This window comes from Sceloporus occidentalis, unplaced genomic scaffold (assembly GCF_023333645.1).
Source record: "Sceloporus occidentalis isolate IW3139 unplaced genomic scaffold, rSceOcc1.0.p SCAF_4, whole genome shotgun sequence".
Taxonomy (NCBI): Eukaryota; Metazoa; Chordata; class Lepidosauria; order Squamata; family Phrynosomatidae; genus Sceloporus; species Sceloporus occidentalis.
In genome coordinates this window covers 202,251,427-202,265,701 of record NW_028316984.1, presented here as the reverse complement: position 1 = coordinate 202,265,701, position 14,275 = coordinate 202,251,427, and positions in this window count along the sequence as shown.

The window sequence follows — 14,275 nt, the reverse complement described above, 5'->3', positions numbered from 1 at the left end:
GTTTGTCATGGTATCAGAGAAGGCTAAATATCTCACAAAACTACAAATCCCACAGTTCCATACCATTGGGCCCTGACAGTTAAAGTGGTGTCAAACTGCCTTATTTCTGCAGTGCAGATGCAACCAAAAGTGTTATGCTCTGACTCCTGCATGTAGGATCTCATCCATCATGTACCTCTATGTATGGAGATGTTACACAACCCTGATAAAGGCTCTCAGGCATAATGTTTTTAGGTTAGAAAATGCTTTCTTTTGTATGCTGGCGAGTGAATCCACTTGGGGCAGGGATCCCTTGTATTGGGGGCCAATCCTGCAATTTTCTTGCCCACCCAGCAGCAACAGAATAGTTTTTCAGGAACTTTTAGCTGATACTTCCTCTCCTCCATCCATCCCCCACCCATTGTCATTTATAATTGTATTCTCCTGCAAAATACTTGTGTACCCCAGAGGAAAGAAGTTATTACTACTGCATGTTCCCTTGAGTCAAGCAACCAAGCACAAAGCTTTTAATAAATTTATACTGGAATAATTTGTTCCCAATTGCAAATAAATTCTGACAGCAAAAAAGAAAAAAGGAACAACAGCACAAGGAAGGAAGATTCCAACAGTTCCCAACAAACTTTGGCATGAAAAGATGGAGCTGTGCAGACTTTGGCCACCTGAGATTAGGCTCCAAAGACCTAATCCAGCATCTTTTATCTCCAAAACTGCACAGCCATAAATTAGCCCCACTCAAGAGGCAACTGGGGGATTGTCAAATACCGCCGTTAATTGATTCCACCAATTAACGCCTTATCCAAGCATTCCGATGATGATTCGGCAGCTAATCAATTTGTTTGATAGCAGGCGCAGTGTAGGGTTTCTAAATGAAAGGCCTGCTGCTCCGTTCTGGTTTGGGCTAATTAACAAGTCCTCCCTTCCCCCTCCCCTTTACCCAGAAGAGAAGAAGGCAGAGCTCCCCTTGTTTTTAATTGCCTTTTGACCTCCTCGGCTTTGCTGCCTTCAAAGGGTCCTCATCACCCGACGAATTAAAATGCTGTTGATGCTCAAGGAAAAAATGGATTGTTAGACCCAGAGGAAATGTGTTTTTTTCCTCCATAGCTGCAAATTGTTTGGAAGTGTCGCTCCCGAGACCTGAGCAAAAAAATAAAATTAAAATAAAATAAAATTCTTCTGTCTCCTTCTTCTTGCCTTCAGGTTAGCATCTGCAGATGGCAAGATCCCAGGTGACCCAAACAAAGCAGAACAAAAATGATTCGGTAAGGGCTGGCTGCAGACTCAGCATATCGGGGCAAGGCTGTGCGAGGAGTTGCACAGGGAGGGCTATTGCAAAGCAAAGGAAAACTCACAGGTAAAGAGGACCAAGCATGCTTTCTTTGGCCACAGTGACACATCCCTTGGTTACATCTTGTTTGGATTGCTGTAGTCCAATGATTCCCAGACTTTGGTCTTCCGGATGTTTTGGACTTCACCTCCCAGAGTTCTGGACTGTTGACCAAGCCGGCTGGGGTTCTGGGAGCTGAAGTCCAAAACACATGAAGGATCAAAGTTTGGGAAGCCCTGCTGCAGTGGTTTGATTGTTGGCCTGTGACTCTGCCATGAAATCCACTGGGTGAGCTTGGGCAAGTCATACTGACACTCTTAGCTTCAGGGGAAGGCAATTGCACACCTCCTCCAAACAAATCTGGCCAATAATAATAATAATAATAATAATAATAATAATAATAATTTGTTTTATTTATATACCGCTATTCCAAAGATCATAGCGGTGAACAGCAAGTAAGCTAATTTGCCCCCAACAGTCTGGGTACTCATTTTAGCTCCCTCCTCGGAAGGATGCAAGCCTGAGTTGAGCTTGGGCCCTTTTGCTGGTCTTGAACTCGCAACCTTGTGGTTTTGAGTGAATGGTTGCAGTACAGGCATTTAACCACTGCGCCACCAGGGCTCCTATGATAGGGTTGCCTTAGAGTTGTCACAAGTTGGAAACAACTTGAACCACACAACACACACAAACAAGGTGGGGCTGCCTTTGAAAAGTGCTCAGAAACTTCAGTTGAATCCAAAACAGCTGCATCTAGATTGCTAATTGGCATTGGTTGCAGGATGAACACAATTCCCTTCTTGCAACACTTCCACTTGATGTTGGTCTGATTCTGGACACGATTCAAAATGCTGGTGATGACCTAGCTGGAGCATGTCCAGAGGATAACCTTTATTAGGCCAAGCAAGTGACATGAAATGCATTTTGCCCCTTCTTAAAGCTCTCTGTCATCTTCATCAGACAAAGATGTGGGGATGTAACTCTTTATTAATTTCACTCTTAAAGGAAGCAACGAGTAATTTTAGCAATATTCTGCCTGCCTCAAGAAAGAAAATTGCTGTTTTTATAGACTATTCACAATGCAGGACTTATTCTGCACAAAATGCAAATAAGCTTTTTTTTTGGGGGGGGGGATTGCTCGGAAAACAGCATTGCCTGCATTTTTCTGTGCAAAAGCTAATATTTGTGTGCAGAAAAATTGCATTTTATGAAATATAATTTGCATTTCAGAAAATGCAGTTTAAGAAAACCACGTGTAAATTTTGAGGAGAAGAAGTCCTGAAATGTGAAGATTCTTATTGGCTGGCAATTCTCACCAGGGTTTTCTAAGACTCATGAAACACATTTACAAATATTGCTAGTTCTGTCCCTAGAGACTCACGGAAGCCCCACTCCCTCAGGAACATTTCTTTTTAAAAATTACATCTCTGAAAACCCAATATCTAGAGTCAGATGGCTTCAGATGGTTTGCTCAGTCAGGGAAGTCACACCTGTCCTGAGGCTGCAAGACTCTTCAGGTGTCACCTGGTGCATACTCCACTAGCAATAGCAATAGCATTGACATCTTTATACCACTTACCAGCAAACTCAGCAACTCTCTAAGAGGTTTACAATCTGTAAGCCAATTGCCCCCAACAAGCTGGATACTCATTTTACCAACCTACAAAAGGATAGAAGGCTGAGTGGACCTTAGAACCCCTGGGATCCAACTCACAACCTTGTGGCTTCAGTACTGGCATTTAGCCACTGCGCCACCAGAGCTTCTTAGGTAGGGTATAGCATACTAAAATACAAAACACAATTAAAAACACACAAACCAACACTTAAAATACTATAAAATCATTAAAATGCACTTTAAAAGAGTGCATATACAATGAAAAAGTCATGATCGTAAGAGAAATGGGTGGGTGCCTCTCACATTAGGACCGGTTTGAGTCACTCCCTCTGTAACCTGTCCCCCCTTTTTTGTGGGTATATTTTTTTATTGAAAGCATATAGCTTGGCCAAGAACTAGAAGAAGAACAGCGGGACATCACCAGCTTTCTCTCCCTCTGGCGTCTACATCAACATGTTCCTTAAAAAACAGCAGGCCTCTCCAGGTGCACCTTAATTCCAGAGGGACGAGAAGTGAGAATCTGTTGGAAGTGGAGTTTGCTAATTAGGACAAGAGCCCAGGAATGTAGATAAAGTGACATTTCTGTATCCTTGTACACTAAGTGAGCACCGACTCTGTCAATCTCACCGTGGCCTCCCCTTGAATCGGAATGGGATTTGCCATCTTTGCCCCTCTGCCAATTTGTACAAGCTTCCTGGCAGGCAAATCATTAATTAAAAATAGTTGGAAAATCATACTCAAAAGTAAATCAGAATAATTAATCCCTCATGTGCTAAATTTGGGAGTGAGGTGGAAGAGGGGCCAGATACATAAATAAACATTTCAATTAAGAAATGCATCCCGTCCGAAGCTCTGTAGTTCTTGGTGGTGGGAAGACCTTGGTCGGGGCACTATGTTGAAGAAATCAAGGTTCCAGCTAGGTTTAAGGGAATTAAAACTACCCTGGGGAAGGGTTTTTGAACTGTCGGAAAGGTCTCCCTCCCCATCTCTCTTTGGGGTGATCTTCTGGTGCCCTTTGTGGGTTGTTCATATCTTTTGTTCTGACTTATTCCTCTCAGCTGGTGTCCCCTGTCCTCAGCGATGTGATCTATCCCAGCCAGAAGAGAACTAACAGAGTAATTGGCAAACTATTGACATCTGTGCAGAAGGAGAAAGAAACTGGAAAGTAGGAGGTACTTTTATGCTAGACATATCCATTTTAGTTCCAATGCTAATTAGAGATTTCTGCTGCTCATTCTGGAAATGTCAGGGTGGTTAGTCAGGGTTACAAGAGCCGAGAGGAATTCTGGGGGGGGGGGGGGGGGGGGAGTTGTTGAACCTACTAAGAACATAAGCACTCAGACGCTACATTGTGATTGCACACGATATAGCTAGAGTTGTGTATTACACAATGTTGTATTGACAAGTGTGTCTGCTTATTGTGAAAGTACAGAACTGGAAGTGTGTAATGTATGTTTCTGCAACCCCCATGAATAAAGCAGGGCTTTAAAGGCACTGGTGATTAGTTTTGCGCCATCCAAGAAGACAGAATGGCATGGCTGGAATCCTGTGGGTTAGTCTCAATCAGCATTCTCCTTCTCCTTAACATGATAGAGTGTGTCCAGGGGAAGAAAATGGTGAAACTAACAAGTCCACTGAGGAGCAGCGGAGGGAGCTGGGTATGTTTAGCCTGGAGAAGTTAAAGTTAAGAGGTGATACAACAACTATGTTGAAATATTTGAAGAGCTATCTGGAGGATGGAGCAAGCTTGTTTTCTGCTGCTCCAAAGACTAGACATGAAGCAATGGCCTGTTACAAACGGGCAGGAAAGTACGTGCTCAGTACGTACTAGGGTTAGAAAGGGGCGTCTCTTCCAGACGCCCCTAACCCTAGTACGGACTGAGTCCATACGAAATGGCGGCAGCCGTTTCACACAGCTGCTGCCATATTGACATAGCGGACACACTGCATCCACACGTCGCACCCCGGAAATGATGCCGCGAGTGCGCGCTTTGGCACTTGCGGCGTCTCTTCCGGGATGCAAGAAGGAGCACGATTTTGGCGCTCCTTCTTTGCAGCGTCCGGGAACTGCGCCGTTTGGCTGCTGCGGCTCCCGGATGTTGCAACTGGCAGTGGCAGCAGACCGCCAGTTTTCGGTGGTCTGTAACCTGCCAATGAATTCAAGCTACAGGAAAAGAGATTCCAGCTCAATATTAGGAAGAACTTCTTGATGGAAAGAGCTGTTCAAGAGTGGAAGATGCTGTTGCCTCAGAGTGTGTTGGAATCTCCTTCTTTGGAGGCTGTTTTTAAACAGAGGCTGGATGGCCATGATCTGTCAGAGGGTGTGCTTTGGTGGTATCTTCCTTCATAGTAGAATGGATGGTCCTTGGGGTCTCTTCCATGTCTAAGATTCTATGGTTATTCCTTCCCTCTCCCCCCCCCCCCCCGGCTTATGGTGACTCTGAGGCAAATCTATCACATGGTTTACTTGGCAAGATTTGTTCAGTATAGGTTTGCCATTGTCTTTCTCTGAGATGGAAAGAGAATATGACTAGCGCAAGGTCATCCAGACCAACACTCAACATCCATGCTGCTATAATGCTTCCACAAGAGAAGATAAGGAGGCAAGAAAGAGATATTCTTCTCAATGGCAACTCTTGAGCTCTAGAACTCCTATTCTAGAGAGGCCAGAATGGTCCTTTCCTTGCTGTGCTTCCATCAGCAGGGAGAGGAAGGAGGGAGGCAGCAGCAGCATCCCTTTGGGGCCCAAGCCCAGAGCCAGAAGGATGGCCCCTGTTGATAACACCATGGTGACCAAGTGGTGATGTCATTCAACATGATCCATTACACATCAAATCCTTTAGTAGCTGCTCCCAAGCAAAATATGGCAGTGGGGACCAGTAGCATGGATATATTTGACAAGGTACAGGTTGAGGATCCCTAATCCAGAAATTCAAAACCCCAAAATCTCAACAACAACAAAAAGGTTTTACCATTATCCTCATCTCACTTCCACATCTGAGGCAGCAGCATTCCTGCTCATTTATCTCTCAGATCTGCAATCTCTCTCCAACCTCACATCTCATACACACAACACAGGTAGCAAATGAATGAGACAAAAGGCTGAAGAGAGACATGAGGATCTCTGAAATGGTGAGAGGTGTGAATTTGTGCAGACCACTACACTTGCATTCTCAATCTCTCTCCAGCCTCACATTTGTCACATCTTTCTCCAGTCTTGTAAATACAGTACATACTACACTACTCATATTGTGCGTTGTGTATTGTTGTTGTTTTGTGCCTTCAAGTCATTTCCAAATTATGGCGCATCTAAGGTGAACCTATCCTGAGTGTGTGTTACTTGCCCAAGATCACCTAGTGGTTTTCATGGCTCAGCTAGGCATCAGACCCTGGTCTCCAGAGTCATAGTCCAACACTCAATGCAAATACAGGTATTCCAAAATCTGAAAAGATCCCAAATCCAAAGCACTTCTGGACCCAACTATTTTGGACAAAGGATTGTCAACCTGCAGTACTCTCATGCTAAGACTCCTCTCCTGAGAATCTTCCTCTGTTTGAGGTCAGAGAGAAAAGGGCTGGGCCCTGATATCTGGAAACCTTGACTCCAAGTCACTTATAAAAGAGCTCCCATGTGCTCAGATCTCTCCATTCACCCGAGTGAAGGTGTTTGCGCCCTCTTTTTAGAAATCTTCCTCCATTGGAACCATCACTGAGGGATCCCTTCCAGATAGCAGAACTCTGTGCATGCCCTGGAGTGTCACATCTCATGAGGACTCAGTGCATTGAGGACCTTCCTTTATTTTCCCCTAGAAGATGCACATCCATTTGAATCAACTGTAAACAGACATTACATGGCTTTTCAATCAGGAGGAACCGTTAACTTAAAATTTATGGGCTGTTGCTCAAAGTGGCAAAAAAACCCAAAGGATTCATAGCTCATTTTATAGACAGAAAGACACAGCATCGGGGGGGGGGGGGGGGGATGAAGGAGACAAGCAGTATCAGTGCAGCACAGCATTCATCTCTACTCAGTGTTTAAATATTTAGGTATTGTTTGCTCCCAGTCTTGCTGTAGGATATTGAATAATCTCTTCCACATTAACTTTTATGTTGCAAATATTCCCGGAACACACAAAAAAGGGTCCCCTTTCATCTGCCAAAATGAAAAAGAGAGGATATCAATAACTAAGCTGCTTTTCATAAGTCATATTAAATCAAGACGTATGCTGATAGCATTAATGATTGTGCAGAATTCCCATTAGGGAAGAATTATAGCAAATATGGCTCTTTGAATAGATGTAAGAAGATGTTTGTCTAGCAGGGGAAGAAAAAAGATCCGATTCAATTATTTTCAACAAAAAAAGTAGACCTCTTTGCTCTGGCTGTTTAGGTGGCTGGTGATAAATAAAGCTTCACCAAGTCTCCCTGAGTTTTGCTATAGAAGAAGGTGTTTGCATCTTAAGCCTGTATGTCTTAAGTTCCCCCATGGATGTGGCTGGACATTCAAATGCAGAATGACCATATTCAGTTTAAGGCTGAAGAAGAGCAATAACATTCCTTTATTATATTTTAGATTTTACATGGAGAAATGTAGGATACAGTAAAAATGAAATGCACATATATAGGATGGGGGACATCTGGCTTGACAACAGCACATGTGAAGGGGATCTGGGTGCCTTAGTAGACCACAAGCTGAACATGAATCAACAGCAGCTTTAAAAGCCAATGAAATTTTAGGCTCCATCAATAGAAGCATAGTGTCTAGATCAAGGGAAATAATAGTCCCACCTTTTTTCTGCTTTGGCCAGGCCTCTCCTGGAATAATACTGCATTATTATTATTATTATTATTATTATTATTATTATTATTATTATTTATACCACTATTCCTTGGAGATCATAGCGGTGTACAGAAAATATAAAAACAATGTAAAACAACAAGGCCCCTCCAACCCCCCAATTATACAATTATGCATCCATTTCTGGACACCACAATTCAAGGGGGATGTTGAGAAGCCTTGAGTGTGTCCAAAGGAGGGCGACTAAAATGATGAAAGATCTGGAAACTATGCTCTTTGGAGAGAACCTTAAGGAACTGGGTATGTTTAGCCTGTAGAAGAGACTGTTAAGAGGTGATATCACAGCCTTGTTTAAATATTCGAAGGGATGTCATTTTGAGGATACAGCAAGCTTGTTTTTTGCTGCTCCAGAGAACAGGAGCTGGAATAATGGATGCAAGCTCCAGGAAAAGAGATTCCAGCTCAACATTAGGAGGAACTTCCTGACAGTAAGGGCTGTTGGACAGTGGAACAATCTCCTTCCTCGGAGTGTAGTGGAGGAGTTTCCTTCTTGGGGGGTCTTTAAATGGAGACTGAATGGCCATCTGGCAGGGGTGATTTAATCATGTATTCCTGCATGGCAGGGGATTAGACTGGATGGTCCTTGTGTTCTCTTCCAACTCTATGATACTATGGTTCCATGATTCAATGAAATGCACAGATAAAGGATGTGGGACACCTGGACTGACAACAATACATGTGAAAGGGATTTGGGTGTTCATAGACCACAGGCTGAACATCAATCAGCAATGTGATAATAATAATAATAAAATAAATAGTTTATTTATATTTCCAGCCTCTCCCAGTTGGATCGAGTCAATTTACAACCTAAAATACATCCAAAAAACAGTCAATAAAACATGACAACAATAGTATTTTTAGTTTAAAAAAACAACTCAGTCATTAATAACAACAGTAATAAGAATTCCAGAACAATCATAGTCAGAGGGGTGGAGCAGTATCTCTGATATGAGGTTGGGCAGGTATGCCCACCGGAAGAGATCCATCTTAATTGTCCTCTTGAAAGCATCCAAGGAGGTAATAAGATGGATCTGCAGCAGCTATAAAGCCAATGCAATTCTAGGCTCCATCAATAGAAGTACAGTGTCTAGTGGCCCAACCTTTGTTGGGCCGCGACCCCCATTGCGGACGAAAGTCCCGCTCAGTGGCCTCCCTGATTGGTTGGGAGGCCAGGAAGGGGTGGGTCCTCTGGCCGCCTACAAACGCCAGCAACATTTGTGGACAGAAGTCCCGCCCCTTCCCAGCCTCCCAACCAATTAGGGAGGCCACCGGCCAGAAGAAGGGGCGGGACTTCCAGCTGCAAAGGCTGCTGGAAGCCCCTCCGCCTCTGCCTCCTCTTCCTCACTCCTCCTCCTCTTCCTCACTCCTCCTCCTTCTTCTCCTCCATGCCAGCCAAGCCTGCTCTGGCCTGCAGCCCCATCCCCACGTGGTTCTGGTGCTAGCGCCAGCACCCACAGGGAGAAGAGGAGGGGGGAGGAAGTCTTGTCCCCGTCCCTGTGTGGTTCCGGAGCCAGCGCTGGCACCCACAGGGGAAAGGGGAGGAGGGGGAGGAAGCCCCATCCCTGCGTGGTTCCGGAGCCAGCACCAGCACCCACGGGGAAAGAGGAAGGAAGCCTCATCACCATCCCTGTGCTGTTCTGGTGCTAGTGCTGGCACCTGCAGGGAGAAGAGAAGGAGGGGGAGGCAGGGAGAATCCCAACCTGGTGACCCCTGAGAAAGGGTCATGACCCCCAGGTTGGGAACCCCTGGTCTAGATCAAGGGAAGTAGTAGTCCACTCTTTTCTGATTTGGTTGGACCTCACCTGGAATATTGTGTCCAGTTCTGGGCACCTCAGTTTAAGAAGGATGTTGAGAAGCTGGAGCGTGTCCAAAGGAAGTTGACCAAAATGGTGAGGGGTCTGGAAACCTCCAAGCCCTATGAGGAGGAGCTTAGGAAACTGGATATGTTTAGCCTGGACAAGAAAAGGTTAAGGAGTGACATGATAGCCATATTTAATATTTGAAGGGATGTTATAGCAAGGGTGTTGTAAGCTTGTTTCTGCAGCCTCAGAGACTGAGACACAGCAAAGGATACTAACTACAGGAAAGAGATTCCACTTCAATAATAAGAAGAATTTCCTGAGGATAAGAGCTGTTGGTCAATGGAAGATGCTGCCTTGGAGAGTGGTAGCCTCTCCTTCTTTGGAGATTTTTAAACTGGGGCTGTATGGTCATTTGTCTGTGGTGCTTTGGTTGTGTATTCCTGTTAGGCAGGGACTGGACAGGATGGCCCTTGGGGGCTCCTCCAACTCTATTATTCTAATCTTAGAGCTGGAAGGGTCTGCAAGGGCCATCTAATCCAGACCCCTGCCATGCAGAAATACCTAATTAACGCACACTCAAAAGGTGGCCATCTAAGCTCTCTTTAGAAACCTCCAAAGAAGGTGATGGTTTCAACCAATAGAAAAGTGATTCCAGCAAAACACTGGAGAGAACTTCTTGACTGTAAGAACTGTTTGGGTGGAACATACAGCCTCAGAAGATGGTGGACTCAATTTCTTTGGAGATGTTTAAACTGTGGTTGGATGATGACCTTTCAGGAGTGCTTTAGTTCTGTTTTCCTGCATGGCAAAGGGTTGGATTAGATGGCCCTTGTGGTTTCATCCAATTCTAAGATGATATGATTTTATGTGGCCAATCATGCTAGAAACCCAAGGGCTATATGGCTGAACCAGTGTCCAAAATGTGATTAATCATGGAGTGAGCACTGGAGATCAAAGTAGACATGAAGAGTAATTTGGATTCTCTGCACTGAACACACTTTTCTTCCAGCAGTGGAGGAGATGTGTTTTAGGAATCTGACTTACAAATTAAGCTCATGTTTACCTTCCATTGACCAACTGCAAAAGGAAGCGTACTCAACACCATTGGTGAGGAAAAGCACATGCTATGACAAACAGATGTCTTTCATTAATGGAGGGAGCTCTTCTTCGAAATGCATGATAAGCACGTTGTACAGTTGGAGTCTGAGAATGACCATTAGCATAAAGAGATTTTTAAAAGAGGCACAGAGAGAAGAATTTATGGAGGATGCATCTACAGACCGCAATTAGTTATGGTAGCAAATAGAGCCCCTGTATTCACAGGCAGTATACCTCAGAAGGCCAGATGGTGAGGGCAGAGAACAAGGGACGGATGTCTCAGTAATGCTCAGCTTGTCAGAAGCTTCTTTGAAGCATATGACAAGCTGTTGCTGGCATACATTTTTTGGTCTGATCCAGAAAAGCAGTATTCATTAGAAGAGGTCAAAATACACTGGTCTACCTCCAAGTCTCCAGAGATTCATTAGGATGCATTAAATTACACAGATGAAGGACTCGTTGGAAATAATACATAGAAGGTATCCTAATTAAGCATGCTTGTGTGACATATTTATAGCCTCCACAGTCCAAGTAACCTTGTAGTAGGCTTGCCATATTATTCATATGTAGTTTGAAGGGCACTCTGCCAGAATCCCAGGCTTTTAAGGCTATCAAGAAAGATTTTGACAAGCTGGAATGTGTCCAGAGAAAGGCAACCAATACAATCAGTGCTTTGGAAGCCAAGTCTTATGAGAAACAGCTTAGGGAGCTTGGTATGTTTCGCCTGGACAGGTGAGGACTGAGAGGGACATGAAACATCCTTCTTTGAAATCTGGAGGCATATTATGTAGAAGTTGGAAGGGTCCCAAAGGGCTGCCTTGTGTCCCTCTTTTGGGGGAAAGGCAGGACATAAAAATCATAGAATCATAGAGTTGGAAGAGACGTCAAAGGCCATCCAGTCCAACTTCCTTTTGCCATGCAGGAACTCTCAATCAAAGCACGCCTGTGAGAGGTGGCCATCCAGCCTCTCTTTAAAAGCCTCCAAAGGAGGAGACTCCATGACACTCCGAGCCAGCAGCATTTTCCACTGTCAAATAGCATTAACCCTCTGGAAGTTCTTCCTAATTTTGAGGTGGAATCGCTTTTCCTGTTGTTTGAATCCATTGCTCAATGTCCTAGTCTATGAAGCAGTGGAAAATAAGCTTGCTCCATCCTCAACATGACACCTCTTCAAATATTTAAACAGGGCTATCATATTGCCCCTTAACCTTCTCTTCTCCAGGCTAAACAGCTCTTTAAGTGTCTCCTCATAGTGCTTTATGGTTTCCAGACCTTTTGCCCTCCTCTGGATACACTCCCACTTCTCACCATATTCTTAGAATTGTGGCAGCCAGAACTGGACACAGGGTTATTCCAGGTGAAGGCTGACCAAAGCAGAATAGAGTTTATATTACTTCTCTTGATCTAAACATGATACTTCTATTGGTGCAAGCTAGAATTGCTTTGGGATTTTTTGCTGCCACATCACACCTTTGGCTCATGGTCAGCTTGTGTTCTACTGACTCCTAGATCTCTTTCACACATACGGTTGTCAAACCAGGTGTCACTCACCCTATATCTGTGCATTGTGTCCTGTATTGTACATTGCACTCTGCACATGCAAATGAACACGCACCTTTGTATTGCCCTTTTGTTTGCATCAAGTGTGAATTCACTAACAAGGTGGCATTTTGAAACAACTCTATGAGCATAAAGCTCTGCTTTTTCTACTCAGTGCAGGATCATGGTCAGCATGCGGTGAAACAGAAATCCAGGGTCCTGGGAAGTTGTTGATAGCAGTGGATTAGAAAGAATGACAGTTGTTCCCACTAAGTATAAAACAACTCAAGAGATGTCATAGAAAATTGCCATTTGGGGCATAAATAGGCCATTGTTAATTGGCTGGAGAGTGGCATTAATCTCAAAAGTCTAAGGCCTGTTACAGACTGCCAAAATAAAGCTGCTTCAGGTCTTTTTGGAAGTATACTGTTTAAATGATGCATGCATCCTAAGAATCCGGAAGCTGCACCAAAGCTGCACTCCAGTGCTTAGGAATGGAGTGTGGCTTTGGCACGACCTCTGGACTCTTAGGACCCATGCATCATTTAAATAGCATACCTCCAAAGAGACCCGAAGCAGCTTTATTTTGGCAGTCTGTAACAGGCCATCTTCAGCAAATAAGAGCACTCCTTCCTTGTGGAGCCACTTTCGGGCAAACGCCAGCGCAGCGCATTCTCTGTGCTGAAATTATCAGCTTTCAAATGCCAACCTCACAGAAGGCATCTCTATTAAATATTTTCATCATCCCTGCCTTCCTTTTTTTTCAACAAATTAACATTGCAGGGTCTTTTTCAAAACTCAAAACAATGAAAAGAAAATAACTCCAGGACAAAAAATCCATCCGGCAAAAACAGTTTTGCCAATCAGAGCATAGCCCAAATAGCGAGATTACTAAATGGAGATCAAAGAGGCAATTCCAGTTGGAAATTTGGTCCTTTTGCAAAAGCCACAGATAATCTTTAATGGTAAAGGCATGGAAATTAGAGCGGGGGGGGGGGGATGTAATGTGATTATTTTCTAGCGGGCAAACCTCCTGTCCATAGCTGCAGGCGACAGAGCAATGGGACTGTGTTATGAAACCAATACAACAAAGTGAAGGGATAGGCAGGCAATGTGCTGCTGTAATTACTGATTACATCTCATTTAGGAGGCTTGGAGACAACTCCATTCCAGGACAAAAAGCCTAGGACTGCTGCATTGTGCAAAAGGGAAACAAAATTCTCAAAAGCATCTCCCAAACATTTACAAAGTGATAAATGTTGCAATGGGTGGAGGAAGGGAGGGAAAGGGCATTCATAATACCTTGCAAATTTTTGCAACTAGAATTTGAATGATGTCAAAGCCATTCTATTTGATATTTAAACAGGAGTTCACAATCTGCAAATAGGAGTTTATCACACGGGAGGAATCCCATGCAAAAACCAGATTTAAACTAGAAAAAACCTGCAAACCGGATTAATTTGCAGACGATGTCTGACATTACACAGGACAGAAAATAGAGGGGGGCACAAAAGTGGGTTAAATCTCGGAGAAACGAGATTTAAAACCCAGGAAAAAAACCAGAAAAAGCAGGCTGTTTTTCAGACAACGTTGGGGTTAATGAGCATTAACATGACATTAACCCGGACGGAAAGTTGACAAAATGCACTACTTTTTATTTATGGAAAATCCCCAAAGTAAAAAGTGGTGTGTTTAGTCAACTTTCTGTCTGGGTTAATGTTGCGTTAATGCTCATTAACCCCAATATGTCTTTGCGGGGTTTTTCCCCCTGGTTTTTTTAATCCCGTTTTTGCACATAAATCCCATTTTTGGGAATTTGGCAGTTTGCCTCCGTCTAATAAACTCCATAGGAAAAAATATATATCTTTATGGTTCCTACAGAGGAAGTCAAGTTACACCATGCAACCGGTTTTGTTTTGGGTTTCTGTGGTTCAAACGGAGCAATAACCATTTCCAACTCAGTCATGGAGGTCCAAAACACACTGCAGAAATAATCCAGTTTGAGATCGCTTTAACTGCCCTGGCCCAGTGCTAGGGAATCC